Here is a 22,193-nt window from a genome sequence, read left to right as displayed (position 1 = left end):
CAGTAATTATGGAATAATAGTTAAATATCATTTGAAGGGCTTAGTTTATTCTCATGAAAAAGTGAATTATAACTACTCTGAAGTTTTCCTCAATAAAATACTAAATCCAGGAATCCATATAAAATGTAGAATATGTATATATATTCTAATATACACATTAGAATAAATGTGGCACTTGAAAATCAATGGGTAAGGACTTGTAATGATAGCATTAGTTCAATTGATTTCTACTTATATATTCACTAAAATAACTTCCAGATCATTTAAATATCTAAATCACACACATACACACACACGAACTAGAAGTAGTTTTTCTTAAAAATCTTAGGGTAGGAAAGGCCTTCTTAAGTATAACACAAAATCCAGAAGCCATGAAGGAAAAGACTGAAATATCTGAATATAGAACAAAACAAAAACTTCTAAAAAAATACCAATAGCTACTTAAAAGACAAACAACAGTAAAAACAAATATTTGTAACATTATTGACAGAAAAAAGGTTAACTGACACAATATTTATAGAGTTCCTACAAATTAATAAGAAAAAAGTATTCCAATTAAAAAAATAGACGAAGACTATGACTAGGTAACTAGGCCATTCACAGAAGATAAAATACAAATAGTTAATAAATTTTTACAAAGCCAATCTAATAATTATCAGGAAAATGTCAACTGAAATCCAGAGATCCTTTTTATTTTTTTGTGGTCAAATTTTATTTATCTTATGGTTAAAAGTGTTTTAAATATTCACAATATCGGATATTGATGTGGTACTCTCCATTCATTATTGATGGGAATATAATTGATACAGTCTTTTGGATGATAATTTGGCAGTCTATCAGAAATAAAAACAATTATGTTTTGACATTAAAATTCTTAATCTAGTAATATGCCTCATAGTGATATACCACATAGAGATTTATTTATATGGATGCTCACACATTACAAATACAAACCTTTTTTCCATTGTTATAAATATTCAAACCAGTTTTTAAACCTGTACAAAGTATGGATTTAGCTCTATAATGTAGCTCTGAACAACTCTAGTATTTAAACATAGAACTGAAATTTATTAAGTTTATCAAATATATACATAGCCCTTCAAATATGAGAGTAAATTGTTTTAGCCTTTTTCAAAAAGTTTAGCATAGTCATCAGAAGATGCTACACATGGCAGTATTCACTTTTTTTGTGAGAGTATATGAGAGTATATGTAATTCAACAATTCACAGTTTGTTATCTATGATTCCGGATAATTACATAGGCTTATGTAAACTTATATCTGCATATTTTGAACAGTGGTGTGCTGGTAAACCACTTCTCTAGGGGGGAAAAAAGCCCTTAATTGCGAGGTGCTGATTTCTTTGGTGCAAAAACACTCATTGTGGATGATTTTAAGCTATCCACTGTTTAACGACCAGCTTGTCAAATTCTTGAAAATGTAAAAATTGGTTCTCCTGAGCCAATACAAGTCAGCTGCAGTACAAATTTATGCTATATTATTATGCTATATTAGCAGTTTGCTTTTTTCACCTAGCAGTAACTCATATACATATTTCTGTATCAGTACATACACAAATTTATCCCATTCTCTCTAATAGCTGCAGTGACCCATAGTAAGAATACATACCACTTATTGAATTACTCTCATGTGGATGGATATTTAGGTATTTAGGTGTTTTATAGTTTCTTGGTGTGTGTGTGTTTTAAGTCTCACTGCTGAGTTCATCCTGAGGGGTAAAACGTAGCTGTGATCCAACTTGAATTGTCTTCAATTTAATTACTGGAATATACTTTTTAAAAATTCTATTATTGTGTTTGTTCCTGTTCCTTTCCTTGTGGAAGGAGAGTAGCAAGTAGGTAGGAAACAGAAAAGGTCCATTTCCTTTCCAGGGCTTCTGTCTTCTTCATTAAGCTCAAATTGTCAAATTCATATTTACATTTGTTTATAAGACCATAGCACATTTGTCCTTCTTTGTTCTTTCTTGCAAGCAATGCCAAATGCGTCCTTATCTTGTGAAACAGATTTTTCAACCTCACTGTCATTTTAGTCTTCAAATGCATTTGACTTAATGTAATGAGTGTCCCCTTGTTGCATTTCTTTGGGGAAAATTTTAAAAATTTTGTTCAGCAAGCAATTATCAGACCTACTGTCATATGGGCACCACTGTGCTGGGAATTATGGAGCAATAAAATCTGTAATTTATGTTAGATAAAAATGAGAGGTACAAAATGGCAACAAGAAACTAGGGGTAAGCTAACAGTAGAGTATGTGTGTGTGTGTGTGTGTGTGTGTGTGTGTGTGTTTAAACAGTAGTTTTTAACTATGTCTGTGAGGAAGCCCTATTTCTCTGGAAGAAATCCTTTGGCCGATTTTTTTCTATTCATGTAGATGTAGGGCTTATAACCACTCATTGTTTGGGAGGAAATTCTGATAGTATTACAGGTAGTACGGGGTGATTAGAAAAGAATTGGATATTCACAAAAATGTATGACTCAGTCATTAGGTCATATGTGAACATGTAGTCAAATGCAATTTGTATAGGAACTCTCACTGTTTTTTCTACAATTATACAAATATTCACTATGCATCCTTGGGTCAGATAATAAGTGATCACCAATGATGGTCACAAAGACAGTCAAAATGTGGCTGCAAGAAAAAGGTTACAAAAATGAGTTGCATGTATATGTTCATAGATAACCTAAGTGTTGAGAAATGAATTTTGAAAGCATATCCTTGTTATCGATTCAATTATATATTAAATTAAAATTGGATGAGAGTTATACTTACCGTTGTTGATTTTTTAAAGCTTGTTATTTATTTATTTATTTATTTATTTATTTATCTATTTATTTATTTATTTATTTTTAACCAATGAGAGCTTGTGGCCAGCTGCTCACATACTCTCCAGGCTTGGTAGCCAGGGCAGTTGCCATGGTTATCATACCTGAGGGAGACCTTCGACTAGGGTCTGGGTCTGCACCGTGAGGAGCACAGCCTTGTCGAATTGCCTGTGGTTTTTCTAAAGCACAACGGACTTGATTTTTATTTCCAACCCAGGAGGCTCTAATGAGTAGCTCCTTGGGGTCAAAGAGAAGAAAAACCACCCCTGCACCCCAGATTATTAGTGGCCCGCACTTTTCACATGGCCCCTAGTAGGGCAAGCTGGAAAGCGCAAGCAGGTCTAGCCGCAGCAGCCAAGGTTGTGTAATGGGTTGAGCAGCCATTGGAAGCACTACCAGTCACTTCCGGTCCCTTCCCTTTCTGGATGAAAGAAGAGACTTTGCACAGGATGTGGGGAGTTGTAGAAGGCTCCCTATGCTAGATACAGGAGCTATCCTGTCATTCTGCGCAGGGAACCTAGAGAATTCTCCTTCTCTGGTCATGGAAACCACAGCCTCCTCCCCTCTCTGCTTCATCCACTATCTCTCACCGCAGACTCTTGGATCTCCTCTATTAGAAACCAGGCAGAAGGGTAACGAAGATGCAATTCTATGCTCTCCTGCCACTGCCCACTGCAGATCTTGGTTTTTGTGTTGTTTCTATGACGATGGTGTCTCCATTTGTACCTAAAATAATAACTATATAGCTAATATTTATTAATTGAGGGCTTATTGGATGCTGAGCCCTGAGTCAGTATTTTACATAATTTTTAAAAATTTAATCATCACCGAAATCCTAAAAATAGTAGGTTGTAGTATATTCATTATACACATGAAGAAATTAAGGTTCAAAGAGAGTTTTAAAACTTATCCAAGGTCACACAAATGTGCAATGTGTAGTAGAGTAAAGATTCAAACCCAGACTGAACTCTGACCCCAAAATTGCTGCCCTTAAATCCAGAGAATGTTAAAATTCGTGGCAGGCTAATAAGTTAGCTCTTTTCAACATGAGAAGATAGAGACTGAGTGAGGTAGGACTGAGATTTATAAAAGCAAAATTTGGTCACAAAGAATGTACAGCTCCAAACACTGAAATAAAAGAGTTGCCCTTTAGAACGTAAGATAAATTTGTTTAGGAACAAACAACTGTGGATTTCTTTATTCTGTTAGGGGTGGTAAAAATATGAAATTCCAATAGGTTGGTAAGCCAAAAATAGAAACAGGTTTGAGGAGATCTTGCATGAATCTGTTGATCCGAGAATCAAGTACTTACTTCCTTTTAAGTGTTAGGTGGAATATAAAATTATCAATTTTTGTTTAAAGACAAATATTATCAATTTGTATGATTCAACTTAGCTAGAGGCCTGTGTCGGACTTTTATGTATAATGTACAGAGATTATACATAAAGTTAACTTCTATTCTTCAAACTTGGATACAGGATGCAAAGACCGAGTGGTAAAATTTTTGGTTTTGTTGAAAATTTTATTGAAGTAGCTTTCTCTCTTCCTACTCTGTTGGAAAGTGGGGTTGGTGGCAGTCAGAGAGACTTGGAAATCTAGCTTTTGAGACTAATGGCTTTTTGGTGTTCATTTTGCTCTAACCATCTGACGGACCCATGACAAAACAACCAACCTTTTAGGATTTCAGTTTAATCACCTGTCAAATGAGATATATACCTTTCAGTTCTAAAATTTTATAGAGAGTTCAAACTAAACAGATGGCTTCTACTGTCAGAATTGCCAAAATCTGGTCCCTTCAATATGGCCTTTTAGAATCCTAGAATCAACTCATAATCAGATACGCTAAACCAATAGAGACGGGATTCTTCACCTGGGAGCCTGCACCTGGGTCTGGGTTGCCAGATTTAGCAAACAAAAATACAAAATGTCCAGTTAAATTTAAATTTCAGATAAACCACAAATTTTATTTTAGTATAAGTATATCCCATGCAATATTTGGAACATACTTATACTTAAACTGGTTTGTGATTTATATAAAATTAAAATGTAGCCGAGTGTCCTATATTTCCTCTGGCAACCTTTTTCTGGTTTGGGGTTCAGGTAAGCCCATGAATTCCATGAAATTTTCTGGAACACTATGAAATATGTTATGCCTGTGTGTTTATGTGCATTTCTCCGTAGAGAGGGCCCAGAGCTTTCATGAGGTTTTCAAAAAGGTCTATAACGCAAAGACTGAGAGTCATTGGACTGAGAATGACGTTGCCAAGAAATGATAATGTAATTCTACCCTCTTCTATGAGTGAGTAAGTCCATGTGAAAGCATGACACTTAAATCAAGTCCCTCCTGGCCCAAAACAAATCTCAGATATAAAGCTCCTAGAACTGATTTATAGAAAAGAACTATCACTTTAAGAACATTCTTTTTCCTGCTGGCCTCTACCCTTGCCTCCTGGGAGAGACTTTACACAGAGTAAGCTGAAAAGCCATGTGTGCTAAGGTGTCACTGTCACTCCCATGCCAGAATGAGCTGGGATCCCAGAATGTCATCTTGCCAAAGGGGCAAATCAGCTACGCCTGCTCGCTGTCCCTACCACATTCCAAGCACTGCATCTGTCAGGGCTCATCAGCCCTGACGCCCGGAATAGAAAGCTCCAGCTCTGCTGCTTGCCATTTTAAGTTAAGTCTGACATGAAGGGGGGTGGTTCTATTTTACTATTTCATTTCCAACATGACTTCTAATATAAAACATATGTCAGTATAGCCATGTGTGTACAGTTAGAACAAAAACTTGTTTTATAGTTAAATTACAAATTTGTTCTTTTTTGCAGGATGATTTCTATTTTGTCAGTAGGTTATATTTCTGGGGATTTGAAGAGTTGTCTGACTTTTTTTCCTACCAATTTCATTAAAACTAATGACATTTTATCTAAAGTTATTGGGTACCAAATGTTTATATAGTTCCTGATAAAAATTGAGAAAAAAATACTAAACTATGAACAAAACCTAAGAATTTTATTTTTTCTCTCTCTTCTCTATAAGATAGAGGAAGAAAAACATACATCAGACTTTACTGACTTCAAATCATGGTTAGAAACTGCAAGCAATTTTACTTTTTAAAAGCATCCCTCTCATACATTTCTGTTAGTATGTATGACATTCTCCTAGTTTAGCATATTCCTTAGATTTCAAGAAAATGTTTTTTGGCTCCCAACTTTAAATCAAGAACATGAGTAACCTATCCCAACTGTAGATGACTTCAGTGAAATAGCCCTACGACCACAAGCACTAGGGTACCCTACCTTCTCCCACCCACAGACCCATGCACACCCCAGAATCTAGAAGACAGTAATTGGAGAGTGAGGCCCCATCTTCTTACCCTCCTGTGTGAAGTGGTGTCCCCAACTTGTGATGATGAAGTTTCAGTAGCAGACTTCTCCTCGGAAGCAATCTGTGGAGAGAGAGAGAAAGGGAGAAGGAAAATCCGGTGGGGAGCCACCAGCAGCCACCTGACAAGTCCCAGCTGCAATTTTTAGAGTGACCCTTTGTCCCACTAGCTAAAGGGGCTGAGCCTGTGCTCTTGCCTGCCCCAACAGCAGTGCAGCCCTCCTCTTCCTCTTTGGCCTTCAACTCCAGGCCACCAGGGGGCAGAGGGCGGAGCTCCGGTTGGAAGAGAGGGGTTGGGTTTCTTGACCTGCCCAGTTTTTTTTTTTAAAAGTCAAGAGTTCAATCAACCTGGGTGTGAGGAAAGAAAATTAAGTAGATGAGTATTTAATTGTTGGGAGCAGATATCAGGGTGCATGTTCTCGGTAAGAGAAAGGTTGAGGATAAAAATTATCTTCGGTAAGAGAAAGGTTGCGGATAAAAATTATCTTCTAGAACAGTAAATAGCCTGGTCACCTCAGGTCCTTTGAGTGGACTGAGTTTATAAATAGACTGTTCTTTAGAAGGGGAGCACATGTTTAGCAGAACAAGGTGCTTTCTATGGTACCTCATATATGGCACTAGCATTATTAGAGTCATTGCCTAGTTCAATAGAGTGAAGTTCACTGCCAGTCCTCGATTTATCCAGTGATTCATAGGGAGGTCTGAGATGAACATACACTCTAGTACACATGCAGGCTGGGAAAATATCTACTAAGGCAATGCTTCATGTGAAAAAAAATTCAGAGGATTCTAATAGGCTTTTAATAGGCACCAAGAGTGTGAAATGGCTGCTAAAAAAGTTAACCTGATATCAGGCAGCAATAATAGAAAAATAGATTATGGAAAATAAATATTCTGATTATTCTTCATTAGTCAGATTGCATGTTAAGCATTGCTTTGTCATCCTGACACACTGAGAAATTATTCTGCATCTTGAAGGAGACAGATATAATGAAGAAAACTTCGGAGCTGTGCCTATTGAGACCATCTGTAGAAAGGTAGGACTAAGAGAGGACATAGGACAGATGAGACTCCTGAGTGCTAATGTTTTGGGGGGTGTTGTGTAGCAAAGAGAGTCAATTAAAATTTTTGTAGCTTAAAGTGTCAAAAATTAGGCCCAATGGGGAGAAATTCCAGGAAAATAAATTAAAAGGAAGGAAGAAAAACTCGGATAACTGGGTTCTAATGATGAAAAGGAGCCAATTCTCTGTGATTAGAAGAGTGGAAGTAAAAGAAGCTACAGGACTGGCGTGACACAGAATGGACTTTTGCTCTGGCTAGGCACTTGCACTGGATCATCTCCGATATCTTTCTAACTCTAAGATTCTATGATTTTACATGTATTGGTTTCCAGTTCTGATACCTCTCAACTCATTGCATAGCATCTTAATTACCGCTTCTATTTGAATTCCAGCCAGCTTTTTAGTAGGGAAAACTATTTTGGTTGTGCTTTGTTTTGTTTTTATTCTTTGCTTCCACCCATAGATCTCCATCCCAGAATGTGTCAGAAGTAAATCAAAGGAGTTCTTTATGGTTTACATAAAAGTAGGTGTTGGAACCAATACTATTGTCTTCAAGAGTTCAAGATAATTAATTTCGGTTCTATTGGAACGACGCTGAAATTCTCCTTTCAATAGAATATTATTTGAGGCAGGGGTGTGAACACAAGTGGAAGAATAAATAGCAAAATGGAAAATCTAAGAAATACTTCAATCAGAAAAAACATTTATGGAGTACCTATCATACACAAACATTCAACTACTTGATATACTGGAAATGTAGGAGGCATGGAACATGGATGGAAAAGGAAGCTGTAATGTATATTAAGAAATTTGATCTTGATCCTCAAAGCAATAGTGGCCTAGTTATTAAAGTTTATTTATTTATTTTTTTAAAGAGTGCTACAATGACACTGACATTATAGAAAGAATGTTCTGGCATTTGGGGAGTATGACCTCAGCAGAACTTAGAGTTTTATAAAAAGATAGAAAATATTAGATAAGTTTTCAGCAAAGACTGGTGTAGAGTAGGTGGTATCAGTGTTTGAGGAGAGATGAGAAGGTATCAAATTGTCTAGAAGAGTGAGGGAGAACATGAGCTAGGATGGCCAGGCAGGATAGGAGGCCCACTTGAGGATAATGACCATGATGGTTGGTCTGAGACTTGTTGGCATGCTTGTATGTTTTTCTAAAGCCGAATTCTACTGCAGAGAAACCAGAGTTGGATTTAACTGGAGAATGGGTTTTGCCAGGTGGGCAAATGATTTGTTTTCATTTTCAGTGCCCATCTCTCCTTCACCAGCCACCCTCTACCCTCTGCCACAGATCAACTCAAATACAAGTTCCATGAAGGCAGAAATTTTTATCTGCTTTGATCACCGTTGAATCCCAGGTACCTAAAACAGTACCTGGCACATAGGATATGATGAATAATTGTTTATCAACTGAATAAGTGAATGAGTGAAGGAAGAAATAAATAAATAAATGAATATTGAATACAAGAGAGTTGAGGGTTATACCAAGAAATATAATAGCAGATCATAAAACTGAACTGAATAAGGAAGAAAATGAAGTCCAAAGGGTAGGGGCTTGGTCTTGTTAATTACTGTAGACCCAGAACCCAGACCATGTCTAGCATATTATAGGTATTCAATAAATATTTGTTGAATAAAAAATAATACGACACAGTAAAATACAAAGATGGAAAGTATTGTGATATTTTGCTTTTTACTGTTTCTTCTTGTCTCTTATAGAAATTCATAAGGATTCTCTAGCAAAAGCAAGTGTATTTTCATACCTGAAGATTATAGCTCTGATAATTTAGCTGGTTTCCAATTCATACTACCAAATAGGAAGTCAATTAGAATGCTGCTTCTCAAACTTTAATGTACATGGGAATTTCCTGGGGACCTTGTTAAATATCGATTCTAATGAAGTATGTTTGTAGTGGGGCTCAAGATTCTGCGTCTCTAACAAACTCACAGGTAATGCTAATATTGCTGGTCCAGGGACTACACTTTGAGTAGCAGGGATTAGGAGTGCTTGGCTACTAAACATTTGAAAGGAAAGGGTTTGTTAAAAAGGCAACGGAAGCCATTTCATCAGAATGCAGTGTTCCTACACCAAATCTTCAAATCTACTTGGAAGAAGTACCCAACCATTCATTCTTTGCCTTGTTAAAATGGAACAGCCCTCCTTCGACACCCAGCTCCTCTACTAGTGCTTTGGATTACAGACACAGCTACCTGTTCCAGAACCCAAAGTTATCAGTTCTCCCCACTCTTCTGTACCCACCTCTCCATATCTGCCAGCCAATTTCTACCACTATTTAATAGTACTCAAACTCTCCTAGTTAAAGAACAGATACAACAAACAAAATTTTCAATTTAGTCTATATTTTCCTCCAGTTAATGCCATATTTCTCTCCACTTCTTTATAGGCAAACTTCTCAGGTGTACTGTATATATCTATACTTGCTGCCTCTGTCTTGTTGCTTCCCATTTTCCCCTCTACTCAATCCAGCCAGGCCTCCCTGTTAGTGCTTCTACAAAAGTGCTTTTGCCAAGGTCATAAATAACCCTGAGTCACCAGGTTTTTTTGGACATTTGCCAGTGCTTGACCTTTCAGAAATATTCCACACAGTTGACCAATCACTCCTACTAACAATGAATGCTCTTTTTTCATTGGTTTTGGTCTTTCTCTAAAATCTCTGGTTCTTTCCTCTCTTTCTCTTTTCTTAGCAGAAGGTCTTCTATCCAACTCTAGAAGATTAAAGTGCTTCAGAGCTGTTCCAGACTCTCTTCTATCCTCAAAACCACATCTGGCATGTAAGCTCATATAATCTTAAATATCTCACAGGCACCTTAAACTCATGATTTCTAAGACTAAAGTTGTCCTTACCCCAAAATATGTTCCTCCTTCAATATTCCCTTTGATAGTAAATAAGCCATCATTCACTCAATTCCTTAAAAGGTAAATCTCTTCCTCACCACCTTGCACCCTCATTCCCACATCTGATTAATCACCACATCCTGTTATTGCCTATCTGTCATTTCTCTCCTACCACTATCATTCTGGTCCAAGCCATCATCACTTCTTACCTGGACCATTGTGAAATTCTCCTAAATGGCCTTCTTGTGTTCACTCTTGCTTCTGTCCCATCCATTCTCCACATAGTGTAACAAAAGTAATCTTTTCAAATCTGATTATGTAACTCCCCTGAAGAAAATTCAAGAGCTTGCATTTCCTCAAGATAAAGTCCTAAATCCTTCTCTGGCTTACAGTGCCTTTCAGCCACCCGATTTCTGTCTAACTTTGTATCTTTTCATGCTCTAGCAAAACTAGTCATCTTCAAGTGCCTTAAATAAAAAGTTGAGGGGATGTGATTTTCATGATTAGATTACAAAAGAGTCTTACTTCCATCTTAATAGCAGACTTTCTCCCTTGCTGGCTTTGATAAAGCCCAGGGCCATGCTGGAGATACTCAGGCAAGGGTCAGCCAGGTAAGAAATAAAGCCCTTAGTTTAACACATCCCAAAGATAAGAATCCTGCCAACTACCACTGCTTGAACTTGCAAGTCGATCCTTCCCCAGGTGGAAGGCCTTCTGAGGCCTTCAGACGAGACCTCAGACCTTGCCAGCATCTTGATTACAGCCTTATGAAAGACCCTAAAGCAGAGGATCTGATTAAGCTCTGCCTAGGTCTATGACCCACAGAAACTGAGATAAATGTATGTTGCTTCAAGCTGCCATTGTGCAGTAATATATTATCCTTCTATGTGCTTTTCATGTATAAACTAAGATAATCCTCATAACATCTTTATCAGATAGGATTCCTGTTTTGCAGATAAGAAAAGTGAAGCATTTTAATTTATCCCAGAGCACATGCTGGTGAAGGATGGCCCCACATTGTCAGTTGAGTCTACTTTTAACCACTTCACTCACATGAAGGCAGTGACTATGTCTGATTGTTCATAGTTGTAGTCTCAATCCACAACACAGTGTTGGGCACACAGCAGTGGTCAATACTTGGTTAACTTATTGATTATTTAATTTAGGAAATTGTGAGTGAATGATGAATAGAGTTTTTGTTGTTCATGGAAGGGAATTTATAAAAGTCCTCTCAGTACGTCTGTGCCTCTTTGGCTTCTTTTTATTTTGTAGTATGAATTCTCCAGGTGTGGAATGGGCTACATGATGATCAACTGAAAATTATAGGTGCATTTCATTCTCTCCCCTCCTTTTTCTGGATCATTTCTTTGGCCATCCAACAATGATTCTGTGAGCTACCAGCATCTCTCCTTTCTTCTTTTTTCAGTTGACAAGCTCAGGAATTCAGCTTCTCTGCATAGTAAAATGAGGGGAACTGAGGGAGAAATGCTGAGTGGAGGCGGCCTGGAAAATAGGGAGGCATAGAGCTGGTGGGATTCTTGAGGGAGACAGGGCTGAGCTACATGATAAGAAGCTGTAGTTTGCGGAGAAAGAGAAGCCAGTGAGGAATTTATGATGGCAGGGTGGCTGAAGGAACTGTAACAACACAGATGCCTAATTTTCAGCTGTTCGCATTTCTACATTGTAAATACTCTCTGTGGCACAAAAGTTGCAGCAAAATCTGCATATATAAATGCCCTGCATACGTGTTTTGAGAAGAAATCAATGAAAAGTCTACGGAGAGCTGTGGAGATGGGCAATGAGGGAGAATTCAACAAAGCAGTAACTTGGAGTCAGAAGTGACAGATGTAAGCCCAAGGCCCTGGGCAATTCCCTGGACCCAGGACTTCCTAACGGCTGTGACTTAGAAAGGCCAAGCCAATTTAAATATCAAAAAGGCTTGGAGACCTCAGCTTACATCTGGGGCACACCACTATTAATCTGTTTGTCTTCACTAAGAAGGGCTGACAACAAGTGCTATTTCCATCTTTACTGTGGGAGTAGTGAGCTTTGCCTGCAAGAGGAGCTGTTAGTAAGTCCACAAAACAAATGGATGGGCAGAGCTAGGAGAGTCAGTTTGACAAGAATTTTCAGATGATAGGCTTGAAGCATTACATTTTCAAGGTGAAACAAAAGGATACGATTTATTATTCAAATACACAGATTTAAAGCAAGAAGCATTGACTAAGGTAAGTCCAGCCCAATAGCAGAGATATGTTCAAAGATCCTACCAACTCTTACATTTGCAAAATAAACAATGAAGTCAGTTGATGAAGTAAAAACTTTTGTGGAAACTGCAGTTAATTTAGTGAATTCATATAGCCTATCTCAATAGCATCTCGAAATGCTAATTGTGCTTGGGCTGTCCTTAATATAGTTAAGAGGTTCCTGACATATGAGGATATTTGCAAGCCACAAGCTCTGTTTTGACATTGTAAAGGTAGCAATACTGTTTTGGATAAGACATACTTGTAAAGGAGAAAATATATTCATTGTAAACACTTTTAAAAGTATGGCACAGTTTTCAAAATGCAGAGCATAATTCCCCAATGATTGTAGGCATATAGTCACTGAGGGTTACTATTAGGTATCAAATAAAAACAATCCACATATGAAAGCTGAAGACTAACTCTCATTTGCTGTGGCACCACTGAAGAGTCAACCCTTCTAAAATGTAGGAGCCTATTAATCAGAGAACTTGCTTGCACGGCAAAGTGCTTGGCTTAATAAAACTTAGGAGACTGGCTCATGTGACTACACTGAGTTGAAATGATATATAACTTCCTTTATTGACAGGTTTTGAATGGCGTATCTTCTCCATCAATTACCTGCTTCTCATAGACTCCTTTCTGACCCCTTTCCCTCCTACCTCCTGGACTGTGTTAGGTACCTTTTTCCACATTCCTATAATGCCATGGGTTAGCTGTCTTTCATGGCACTTACCACATAATAATGTTGTTTTTTCCTCTCTTGCCTATGACATCCTGAAGGATAAGATCCTTGTAGTGTCCCTTTAAAAAAATAATTTCTATATCCAGCATGGTTACTGGTACATGGACAGTGCTCAAGAAAGTTTGTCACTTTAGGAATGACCCATTTGCTTATGTTAATGACACACTTAACTCTGGAATTAAACAAGATTGAAACAAGATTAAATGAGACCCCAAAGATCAGTTTCTCATCTTTCTCATTAGTTGCATTATCAAATTATCTTAAAAAGTTAATTAAAAGACTACAAATTCACTTTTCTTCATTGCCCTAGATAAGTGATGGTCCTGTTCTCCGTTGCCTGCCACACCACCTCAGCTATTTGTCTGAGTTTTGACTACATTAAAATATTTCTCCTTTGCCTCATCCTAATCAAGAGTTTTTGTCATTATGGAAAATTTATGGAAGCTGAAAGGAAATATGTGACGCTTTTTAGGAAAGTTTTAGTAATAATTTTCTTTTTTTATTCCAGCCCCTTTTATTTTATTTTTTAAAGAAAGCCTGAAAATCATAAACTCTCGAAACCACAGTGGCTTGTGTTTATGCAAGTTGGGATCGATTATATGTTGTATTAAAATAGCTTTAAGTTACACAAATTATTTCTAAACAGAATAATTTATTAAAATTATGTTCTGAAAGCTTGATGGCTATGTCTCAGTTCTCTCAGGAAACACAGTGTGACTCCTTTCTTTGTAGAAAACAGCTGGAAAGAATATGATGAGCGAAAACCAAATCTTATAGGTTCCTTATTCTGAACTCCATGCTCTTTCTACATAGGCAGTCCTTTCATGTCCTCATTCGATGCATTTTTACTCTTTTTTCACATATTCCAATCAAGCTGAGTCCCAAGCAGTCAAGAAGACAGGCACAGCAAGAGGTCACTGATTAATCAGAATGGAGGCAAATTGATGCAAATAATGCACAGGAATTCCAAAACCCACCTAGTCTTAGAACATTTAGGGTAGAGGTCCTCATTTCTCAACACCAGAGGACTCAAAACCATTGTCCTGTGCTCTAAATTTGGCCTAAGTATTTTGTTTTTATTTTTTATTTGATTGAACTAATATTTTAAAATAAGAGAGTTTTCATAGAAGCATATATTTTTAGCTCTTTGTGAACAATATACAATCTAGCAATACTGGGCTTCACGTATCTACATGGGAACAACAAAGGGTACTGATCTCTGTACCCTTTAGATGGGGCACGTGTCCCCCACTTTTCAATCTCCACTGCTCACGTGCGGTTTGCCCTCGACTACCCCTGGATGGTTTCGCTCTTCTTGTCTCTGCGTAGCCACTGGGAGCAATTGCTTTTGCCACGAGGAATTTCACATTAGACCTTCACTAAAACAAAACAAAACAACAGTAGTCTACTTTGCTGATAAACATATATAACTGACTACTGATATTTTCACTTTCTTTTTTTTTTTTTATGTAACACCAATTTTAACATTCCTTGGAATGAAGGTACCTCAGAACATAGTATGAGTTTTACAGAAATAAAACTTATGTTAATTCTAGGAGGAAGGAAAAGGCGAGAAGACTTTCTTGGTGCTGTAGAGAATTCCTTGTCACTGCAAAACCAGAAATGGTTAGGTGACTGCTTGCTGAGGACATTTTAGTCTAGAATCTTCTAACAAAAGCAATCACCTTTATAAAGCTGCCTTCTAATTTCAAAATAGTATGGACCCTGATGTGAAGATCAAAATACACTCTAAATTATAATCTTTTTCCCTCAAATTGCTCATAGTCCAATTGTGATAACTATATAATCAGGAAAAGGTTAACTAGTATTAAATATAATAGAAACACAGGAAACTGGTCTGAGGAAGCCGGAGAAGTTTTGGCATAGGAGATAATGATTGGCAAAGTCTTGAAGGATTTGGAGGAGTTGGCTAGGTGAACCAAGGTAGGACACCATTAGTATGTGTTTCTCCAAGGGGCGGAGGAGAAAGTAATGTTTTTAGGAGTCCATGAATCCTCCATGAGAATTTTAAGTTTACTTTTTACGTTCAGGATAACCTTTGCAACGTTAGTTCAGCATATCTGGATTATCTGTGTGACTCATCTTATCATTGGACCCTGCTATACAATGTCAAAGCCTAAATTTCAAATGTGTTTCTCATCACAGGGTTTCAAGAAGCATTGTTTGAATTATCTGTTGCCATGCAGGAATTCAGTTCCAGTATGTGGAGAGTGTAATGTCTAGATTTTAATTTCAAGACAAGTAGAAAATTTAGCTTTTCATGTGAAATGTTCTAATATTTAAATGTTGGAACTGATTTTTAAAACATTGTCCTTGTTAACAAAACAAAAATACAGGCCACAGGTTTGCAACTCGCATTCTCTAGTCATTAATGAGGCTTCATTATCCACCTAATGACCAAATAGTTTAACTGCACTTAGAAGGGCTTGAAGGAAATAAGCTGAGCATGAGGCGTGAGGAGATGCGTGAAGGGGAGGAGGAGCTTAAGAGGTAAAAATTGGTAGTTACAAGATAGTCATGGGAATGTATAGTATGGGGAATATAGTCAGTAGTATTGTAATATCTACGTATGGTGTCAGATGGGTACTGGATTTATCATGGTGATCACTTCATAAATTATATAAATGTCTAATCGCTGTGTTGTATACCTGAAACTAATATAATAGTATATGTCAACTATAATTGAAAAAATATATAAAAATTAAAAAAATATAAAGCTGACCAAACAGGACAACAAAGACCCAAAGAGAAACTCAACAGAAGAGGTGGTCTGGACACTGGCCTGAGCTCATACCGGGGAAGGCTGGCTTGGAGCAGCATGGGATTGGAGGTGACACCTGCTAGGACCTGGCCATGCTAATGTGGTGCTCGGCCTTGGGAAATGTGGCTAAACAAGTGAGTGTGGACCTGGAAAGCAACCTCCTCATGACTCCAGCATGAGCAGTATGTCATCAGGATGTGCTCCACTATGACATATGGCTGCGATTAAAGCAATGGTGGTAATGGAGCCTTTGGAATTTCTCATTTTCTCTGTCAGTTTGTAGGAGTGATGCGTTTTTGAGTGAGAAAACCCTTTTGATTTGGAAAATCTGTGGGTTTGGATGAGGAGAGGGCTAAAGAGGAAGAAACTGGATTGTGGCGGAGGCTGCTACCTACCTGCCTTAGCATCTGTTTTCTTGATTTTCCCTCATTATTAGCACCATCCAATTTTTAGCTGGGTACACTGCCTCTTAGAATATAGATTCTATTTCCCAGCCTCTCCTGAGGCTAAGTGCATTGTGTGACTAAGTGTCATTTAAAAGGCAGAGAAAAGCTGATTTCTTAATTCAATGATGCCAATAACTTTATTTAAGTTTTAAATCAATGATCAGTGTGAAACTTCTAAGGAAATTAACTAGGTAATCCCCAAAACTAAAACAGCAGAGCAACACAGTCAAAATTTTCTCTAGCATGGGGTTTGCAAAAATAATAGTTGAGCATGTAATACGTTATCTTTTTTCCTCATTCTCTGAACAAAGAAGTTACTACTTGTTTTATATCTAATCAAAAGTATTTTCTAAATTATGGTACAAAATCTCCTGAAGAGATAGGCTTATGAATCAGAGAGACACAGATTCCAATCAGCAATGAGATAACTTGAACAAGAAAACGAAAGTCATAAGATTAAAAAATGGTTCTTGCTGCATCCTAGGTGGTGTATGGCCATGACCCTTTGATAGAGTTCAAAGCTGTTGTATGACACAAATTAGTAAATATTTGGCCTGACACTTCTTAAACAATTGTTCTAAATATAGAGCAGTAAAAGAAGCATAATTTGAGTGAGCATGGACATTCAAAGTCAGTCTCTACACCAACAGGACCCACGCCCTGGTGTTCTTATTCATCCACTCAGACTTGTTCTGACTGATATTTCTAGCATGATCTCAATTATGTTCATGGAAAACAGCATTTCTGTGAGATCTCTGCATGGCTGACTTTTCTTCGTTGGCTTATTCTCCTACATATAGTGTTCCCATGTGCAGCAGCTGGTCAATGAATTTCAAAAGTTGTTTCAAGGTGTAACAAGAATAGTTCCTGTTTCATTTGATGGGAGGTGTAAGAACAAAAAATAAACTCATAGCCCAAAATGTCCTATGTAAATCAGGTGGTAAAAAAAAAACCCTGTTTTTGTGACCTCTAGAAGTAATTTAAGATAGAGCTAGGAAGTTGCAAAGAAGGCTAAATAGATCAAAGAGACAAGATTCTTATGGAGAGAGTTCTTGGAGAGCCATGGCATTTCCCACCTTTTATTTTAGTTGGTGGAGAGGTGTGCTTCTTTTCTCAACCTGAGTGAGAAAGACTTTCAGAGAGTTACTTCAGGAGCTTGATCTGTGTCCTCTGGAATTCAGTGGACTAGTGTCTGAACTCTGTGGACAGCTGTTCAGATTGTACACTGAACAACTTTAGAGAGTACCATTCACAAATACAACAATGTTTACATTCTGTACAACTGTACTTGGAAACCCTGGGTATATGACTTTCCACAAGGCAAGCTATTGTGACCAGAGCTGCAGTTATGTAATAGCATGGGAGTAAACTGTGTTTTCGCCAACAGTGGGACAAGGATGTGAGAATTTTTCTGGTTGGTTATATGGGTTTATGTGGGGGAGGTGGCCTGGAACCTTCTTAAGAAGGACTCCTAGAAAAAGCCTTCTAGAGTGTTCCTCAGACTAGAAGCCTGAGGGTTGAGCACTGATGGCAAAAGCGGACTGGCAGAAGCGTTATCTCCCTCATCATGAAGCTTTCAGTGGGGATTCTCAATGGGGAAAAGTGCTTCATGAGAGAGTCAATCCTGAACACCCACCAAGTCCAATTAACAGCAATGCTGGATCACAGAGGAATCAATCATGTAAGACCGTGCTCTGTGTTCTAACCTCCTTGCCCGGGGCTCAATCCTGGAGGGGCTGGGAAGGCAGCTAGTGAGGGAAGGCTTGGAATAGGAAAGACACCAATGGGCTCTAATGGCCCCTGCATCCCTGACTTCCAAGACAACCACCCCAAGCTTCTTGGCTTGAATCAGGCCTCAGCTCAGGGAAAGAAAAAAATTAGAATTTGATTGTTACATTAAACTGAACATTTAAGTTACTAAAACAAGACTTCCTTAAAACAAAGATGATCTCAGGACATTTAACTTCTAAGAACTCGTGGGAGAGCTGCTTGAAAGCTCACTAAGGACAGGGAAGAATTGGCCCACTCAGGGGGTCCACAGGAAGAGAGACTGGAGGGAAGGCAGTGAGGTTTCTCTTTGTATCTCCTGGATGCCGAGCTTCCAGTAACCAGATCACATGGGAGATCTTTAAAAGAAAAGCCTATCCATAGCTACAACATTTTATTTTGACTTGAAACATATAACTATACTCATCCTCAATGTTTTGAAGTAGAGCCAAGGCCTTCTCTGTATGCGCGGGTGGGCGCATCTTCCTTAAACTCACCCACAAAACATCCACTGTGAGTTCAGATTTTTGCGTCCTTACATTGGAGTGAAAATTATAAGAAACTTGCAAAGCAACCTGAATGTAGTTACAAATGTGATATGATTTATTTTCTCTTGTCTTTTACAGTTGTCTCTCTCATTCCCATTTTGAGAAACTTGCATTTATTGAGTCTTTTGAAAGCATTCAATTTGTTGTTTCTTAGAAACAACAACTTCCTCTTTGTACTCATATTTCACTGGTTTACATAGTGCTTAATTAAATTATGTATTTCAAGTACAAGTACTGTTAAGGTAAACAGATTTGGGAATACACCCACCTGCCTCTTGGTAAACACACAGTTGAATTTGTGGGAGCAGAAGCATATGGGTGTACTGGAGAGTAGACACTACTGCGAGCCTTTAAGTTTCCTGAGCATTGGTCTGCATATCTCACAGAGAGAATGGAGAGCACGGGATTCTCTGGAAAGTTGGTAAGTGGTGGCCAATTGATGGAGCCTCCACTTTTGAAGTGCAAAGTCTGAAGTAGCCAGCATAAAAAAGCTACCATTTATTGAGTACTATGTGCTAGGCAGGACACTGGTCACTTTATACACATAAGCTCATTTAGCTTTCACAGGTATTATAACTGCCCCCCGCCTCCTCGGTTTACAGTCGAGAAAAGTAGAGTTTACAGAGGTTAATTTATCCTAGCTCATTAAATGAAAAAATACTTCCCAATCTCTAATGTGCAAATAAATCACCTGAGAAATATGATTTCAAATGAATATTTTGATGGAGTAGGTCTGGGATGGGGCCCGAGATTTTGCGTTTCTAATAAGCTCTCAGATGCCCTTGATGCTGCTGGTCTGCAGACCATCTACCCCTGAGATTCTCACTTATGTGTTCTAAGATGGAGCTCAGGCATTGCTATTTCCTATAAGCTCTCCAGGAACCTTTTATAAACAGAGATGATGGGTAGCTTGGACCCCAGTAAGGGCACAAAGGCTGGAGAAGTAAACTGCTGTAGAGAAGCTTAGTTTTGAATACTTCAGGTAAAACAAATGTTTTAAATAGATGAAAATAATAAAAATGTAAAACAATATAGAAGTTTATAAAATAAAAGGTAAAAATCCTCCATTCTTTACATAGTACGAAGAATTTTAAAGAAAACCAAATCAAGCTATTCCCGCATACACTTATGCAACAATTTCCTAACTCATGATGTGTCATGAAATTCTTTTGTCATCTGTACATGTGGACCTATTTTGACCTTATTAGATGATGCATTGTATTCCATAGCACAGTTAAGCCATAATTTATCTCACCAGTCCCTCATAGGTGAACATTCAGTTGACCCTAATTTTTCAGTTTTACAGATAATGTTTTGTGCACATATCCATGGGTATGTGTACAAGTCGTTCTGTAGAATAGACATTTAGATGTGGAATTGCTGGGTTATTTAACTAGTTATTCTCATATTGCCCCACAAAAGGCTACTGAATTAATTACACCCTCACCATCACATATAAAAATGCCTCTTTCCCCTTCCACCTTGCAACTACTGGATATTATCAACCCGATATATAAACTATAGCTCTTATTGGTGTTTTACTTTGCATGTCATGATGAATACATGAGGATGCTTGATCTACCTATTAGACTTAGGTGTTCCTTTTTTTATGGATTGCCTGTCTATATTCTTTGCCCCTTTTGATTGCTTATCTTTTAATATTAACCTTTGTCTACTATATATGCTACGAATATTTTCCTTCCAGCCTACTCAAATTGTTTTAGATTTCCCATTTTGTTTCACAGTTTTCAATTTTTATAGAGTTGTCAGTCAATATTCTTTCATGGCTTCTGGGTTTGACTTCTTATTTAAAAAAGACTTTCACATCCCAAGATTATAACATATGTCTCTGATTTTTCCATCTACTGCTTGCATAGATTTATCATTCATTACTCCATCTGATCATTTGTCCATATGCAAAATATACATTTTGAAGTAAAGCTCTTATGTTGTTTCTTTTACTTTCAAATACCATTGTCAGCACTATCCATTGAAAAGGTCAATTGTTACTTTAGAATTTTAAATGCCTCCTTTATAATATAATCAATTATACATATACAGTCTTGTCTCCTTTCATCTCTTTTTTCTGTGATTGTTTAAAGCTGTTATAATTTCTGCAGTTTTACAGAACTTCTGGAAAGATAAGTCTTCCCTCAATATTCTTTAGTTTTTCTTGTTTTTTAAAAAACGAGTTTCTTCTCTACCTTTTTTCCAAATGGGTGTAGAATTCCCATGTCAGATTCTAAAGCCAAGTCTCATTAGAATTTTAATAAAATTGCATTTTAATGATCCACTAATGTGGGAAGAATTGATATTTTTATAGTATCGAGTGTTCCATGCAGAAACAAGGTGTCTCTTTATATATATATATGTGCGTGTATATATATATATATATATACATACACACATATATGTATATATATGTATATATATACATGTATATAATATTTTCTTTGCAAACATAGATCTTGCACATTCCTTTTTAAGTTTATTCCTGGGTGACCCAAATCATCATTCTAATTGATTATCGATGATATATGACAGCTACTGATTTAAATACGTTCATCTTCTAATTATATAGCTTATCAGACTCTTACAAGGTCTAATAATTTAATTGATTGTCTATGGAGCTATAGAGTTTTGAGTTGAAAAAATTCATTTATTAAAGTCTTTTTTCTACTATTAAACTAATAAGTATTCAATAGAAAAATAGAAATGTAGAAAAAAATTATCCTAACAACCAAGGACAACTATTAGTATAATTTTACTTACATCAATTTTCATTCTTTTTATATTTGCATAGCTTCTTCTACATAATTTTAATACACAGCATAATTAACTGAGTGTACTTTTTAAAAGAATAAATGCATTGAATATGCCAAAACCATCTCAATGGAAGTTTATGTGTTTTATAAGGAACCCTGTGCTTCTTACTAACAGGCAGAGATGCTAACGTAACTTCTGTTCCTAAGAGTATTGAGTTCAGTTCAGTTCCTCCTTTTGCTGCCGGTCTAGCTTGCTGGCATTTATACCACCCAATTATAGTTCAGTGTAACAAAGCCTTCTCTTCCTCACACCATACATAGCTGCTGACCTCACTGCACACTCAGCCGTTCCATTTCAGGCCTCGGCTGGAATCACTCTTACAGCACAGGTGACGTGGAGGTTGCTAGTTTATAATTCCATTTTAAAGGTTGACTAGATCACAATTGACATAACCGAGATTTCCAAAAAAATTTTTAAAAACCATTTCTCATGAGGCTCTCATTTAAATATGTATATGGTTTGGGTACGGTGATTTTCTTTTTCTTCTGTATTACTTTAAATCTGATCTAAATTTGTTCATTTTGTTACCTGTAAGGATTCTTCTTTCATTCTGTCAGCTGTCTACTCATTCACCTTAACAAAGAGGATTTCCTTGGCCTACTTACATAAAATAGGAATCCTCACACTATCCCCCTGGCCAGACATTCACAGCTGTTCCCAACCTTTTTGGCACCAGAG

General features: G+C 37.3%; 1 protein-coding gene across 1 annotated transcript in view; it reads right to left on the bottom strand.

The window, feature by feature from the left end:
* Positions 1-22,193, bottom strand: part of KLHL31 (kelch like family member 31) — a 121,311-nt gene that overhangs the window by 6,449 nt on the left and 92,669 nt on the right. Inside the window, exon 6 of the mRNA XM_039853314.1 lies at positions 6,219-6,290. The gene's annotated coding sequence lies outside the window, so the exon portion shown is untranslated. The remainder of the gene's footprint in view (positions 1-6,218; positions 6,291-22,193) is intronic.

This window comes from Pteropus medius, unplaced genomic scaffold, assembly GCF_902729225.1.
Source record: "Pteropus medius unplaced genomic scaffold, Ma_sr-lr_union100, whole genome shotgun sequence".
NCBI lineage: Eukaryota > Metazoa > Chordata > Mammalia > Chiroptera > Pteropodidae > Pteropus > Pteropus medius.
This window is presented reverse-complemented; position numbering and strand designations above follow the sequence as displayed.